Source organism: Oncorhynchus nerka, linkage group LG13 (assembly GCF_034236695.1).
Source record: "Oncorhynchus nerka isolate Pitt River linkage group LG13, Oner_Uvic_2.0, whole genome shotgun sequence".
Lineage (NCBI taxonomy): Eukaryota > Metazoa > Chordata > Actinopteri > Salmoniformes > Salmonidae > Oncorhynchus > Oncorhynchus nerka.
This window is the reverse complement of record NC_088408.1, coordinates 39,454,892-39,458,657: the sequence shown is the minus strand read 5'-3', so window position 1 is coordinate 39,458,657 and position 3,766 is coordinate 39,454,892. Positions and strand designations below refer to the sequence as shown.

At 43.2% G+C, this 3,766-nt stretch overlaps 1 pseudogene; it reads left to right on the top strand.

Annotated features, from left to right (window-relative positions):
• The first annotated feature begins 1,612 nt into the window (after positions 1-1,612).
• Positions 1,613-3,559, top strand: LOC135574772 (gap junction alpha-10 protein-like; annotated as a pseudogene).
• The last annotated feature ends 207 nt before the right edge of the window (positions 3,560-3,766 follow it).

The window sequence follows — 3,766 nt, the reverse complement described above, 5'->3', positions numbered from 1 at the left end:
GCATATTTTAGGCACATTCTCAACTGCTGCTTAGGTTTTATTAGCAACAGGCAGCATATCTTCTGGCCAAAAGTATGAAAGCTTCATGGTCATAGTTCAGCACACTTATTTTTGCTGCAACAGCTGTCATGGGATATTGTTCATTAATAATTAATCCTTCTGGAGGGCAATGTTTCAAGGTAATACATGCTCTAATATAAATATCCAGAAACTGGGCCACGAAGTATGGGAATTGAGGTCAGTGCCTAAGGATGTACTTGCCTTAGCTCACTGAAACAAAGTTGAATGAAGTTGGTTATAGCAGAGTGATTGTAAGGACACCTTCTCTTTTATGAGAAATGAATGTCATGGAATGGGATCATGGGGTTGAGACTCACATTTGGGTGTATTAAAGGGATATTTCACAAAAATATGTTTTTTATTCCTTACCCTGTTAACAGTCTAGGGAGAAAGTATGACAGCAATCCGGGCTTTGTTATTGTTTAACTGGCTGCTAATGTAGGTAACATTGACTTGCGTTGGATTTGTACCACAAATGCTAAAAAGTTAGCCTTTGAAACGGCCAGGTAAACAAAACCAAAGCATAGATTGCTGTCACACCTTGTCCACCGACTGTTTATAGGGTAAGGAAACCAATAAGCCATGTTATAATTTGGGTGGACTATCCCTTTAATGGTGGCTATTGCAACCACACAGTACCACGCAATGTAAAAGTAAGTGTTCAATACATTCCATAATTGATTTTTCTTTCCAATGATTAAATTGTTAACTCATCTTTAGGAATCTAAATGGGCTACTAAATATCAATGGAAAACATGTGAATATGTTGTTCTAATTGTGTCATCTGTTAACAGTTTTCATTTATTTAATTAACAGAACTTTTGGGGAGGTCTGGTTGGTCTGTTGCCAGACCAGTCCAGTGCCTCAAATAGCCCACCGTGTAGTGAACTATGAGATGGGGCATGACTCGTTGAGCATTCTGTCTGGCCCAATAGATTGTTCATTTTGACTTGGTCATTTGAAAACATTTAGTTATCAGATTTAGATCACATATAAACATAACACCAGCATACAGTGAAGATCAAGAGCTATTTGGAAAGTAAAAATAGCATGCATTTGACATGTATTGGACATTCAAAGCTAGGCCGTGAGCTGATTGGCGCTGTTGGTAACGTTACATGTCCTGCCATCAACAACTGTGTGGTAAAACAAGCCCCAGGCCATTGTCCCGTCGCTTGGTGGATCGATCCTCGCAATCTATGAATCCTGCTTGCAACAGATTGGCGATACACTCACTGTAGCGATTCTCAGAGATGGGTCGCCTATCTCGTCAATGGGTGGAAACAAAACGTACATTCTACCAAATATTCAGGTGTTTCTGAAGCAAGTGGAACACACAACCTAGTTGACATGTAAGTTGTTTCTTACTCTTAAATCCTTTATTTTGATATTGCATGCTTGAACAGTCTACATTTGAAAGAGGACAATTGCATTGGAATCATGAAAAATATACACACTAAACTGTGAAAAATGTGCTTATCCTGTGAGGTATTTAGAAAATACCATGGCCCAGTGGAAATTCATGTATGTAAAATCTTTTTTATAGCATAAGGATATGTGACTCAGAAGATGGGGGATTGGAACTTGTTGGGGAGTATCTTAGAAGAGGTACATATTCATTCAACCATCGTGGGAAAAATCTGGCTAACCATCCTTTTTATATTCCGAATGCTCGTTCTTGGTGTGGCAGCAGAGGATGTTTGGGACGATGAGCAGAGTGAGTTTGTGTGCAACACGGACCAGCCTGGGTGTAAGAACGTGTGCTACGATGATGCATTCCCCATTTCTCTTATCCGATACTGGGTGTTACAAATCATTTTTGTGTCCTCTCCCTCTCTGGTATACATGGGACATGCACTGTACCTTTTGAGGGCCCTTGAAAAAGGGAGACACAAGAAAAAACCTTCCTGAAAGCGGAGCTAGAGGGCGCTGAGCCCGTTCACGAGGACAGACAGAGGATAGCGAGGGAGCTGAGGAAGCTGGAGGAACAGAAGAGAGTAAGGAAAGCTCCACTCAGGGGCTCCTTGCTGCGCACATATGTTTTCCATATCTTGACGAGGTCAGTGGTGGAGGTTGGCTTCATAGTGGGACAATATGTGCTGTACGGAGTTGGATTGGATCTTTTGTACAAATGTAAGAGATTGCCTTGCCCGAACAGTGTGGATTGCTTTGTGTCCAGACCAACTGAGAAGAACATTTTCATGATCTTCATGCGCGTCATCGCTGGGGTTTCTTTGTTCTTGAATCTCCTCGAGATATTCCACCTGGGAATGAAAAAAAGTCAAGCAAAGTCTGTATGGAAATAAAGGTACAGATGACGAAAGCTTATTAGCGTTCAGGTCCAAGAAAAACTCCATGGTCCAGCAGGTGTGTGTCCTCACAAACTCATCACCCCAAAAGATGATGCAACTCACTCAGACGGCCTACACAATGGTCCCTAACAGCCACGTGGATGCTATCCCCTTGTACCTGCATTCGGTAGCTCCTCACAACGATAGTGGTGGCATCAACGACTCAGAGCAGTACCTCAGACAGACTGAGCTCCAGTCCCTGCGACAGCTGAGGAATGTGGAGCACCACTACACCCTGGACCAGAGGAACCACTCATGCAGCAGTGATGACTCCAACGGGCCTAAAGGCTCAGGCCATCCCAGGCACGGCGGAGCACAGCCACGGCCTTCCCTTATGCAAACAGAGCCGGGTCAGCACTCTGCAGGATTACAGTGACATGAGTAATTCACCTGACAGTGGTCACTATCCCACGGGGAGGAAGGCTAGTTTCATGTCCCGAGGACTCTCTCAGACCAACCTGGACAGTCCTTCTGATAGCCCAGAACTCCGGGAGTGGGACGGACACAGAGGCCAAGCGTATCGCCCAAGGAGAGAGCCCACCTATGACCCCGCCTCCAGCCAACGGACGAAGAATGTCAATGGTAAGTAGAACTATTACACAACACAAATTTTTTTTAATGGAGGATGCATTGTAGGATTCTCATCATGTGTTTCTTAAGGCTAAGATTCGGATTAAATAACTACTGACTAACTCATGTTGCATATTTCAATCTTTCAGAGCATGATTCTGGAACTGTCTTCAATCATGAAAAAGTGAGAACTGGCTGAGGGACCAGAAGGATCTGGGGACACTGATTACGAAGCAACATTCCCCTTCTAATTGCCTAATTGTATTCATAATAACATATGTATTGTGGAGGAGCAGTAAACGCATTAGTATAGTTACACTGAACAAAAATATAAATGCGTCATGCAACAATTTCTAAGATTTTACTGAGTTACAGTTCACATAAGGACATCAGTCAATTGATAGAAATCCATTAGGCCCCAATCTATGGATTTCACATGACTGGGAGTACGGATATGCATCTGTTGGTCACAGATACTGTACCTTAAAAAAAAAAAGTAGGGGCGTGGATCAGAAAACTAATCAGTATCTGTTGTGACCACTATTTGCCTCATGTAGCACAACATCTTCTTCGCATAGAGTTGATCAGGCTGTTGATTGTGGCCTGTGGAATGTTGTCTCCTCTTCAATGGCTGTGCGGAGTTGCTGGATATTGACGGGAACTGGAACACGCTGTCATACACGTTGATCCAGAGCATCCTAAACATGCTCAATGGGTGACATGTCTGGTGAATATGCAGGCCATGGAAGAACTGGAGGTCAGCTTCCAGGAATTGTGTACAGATC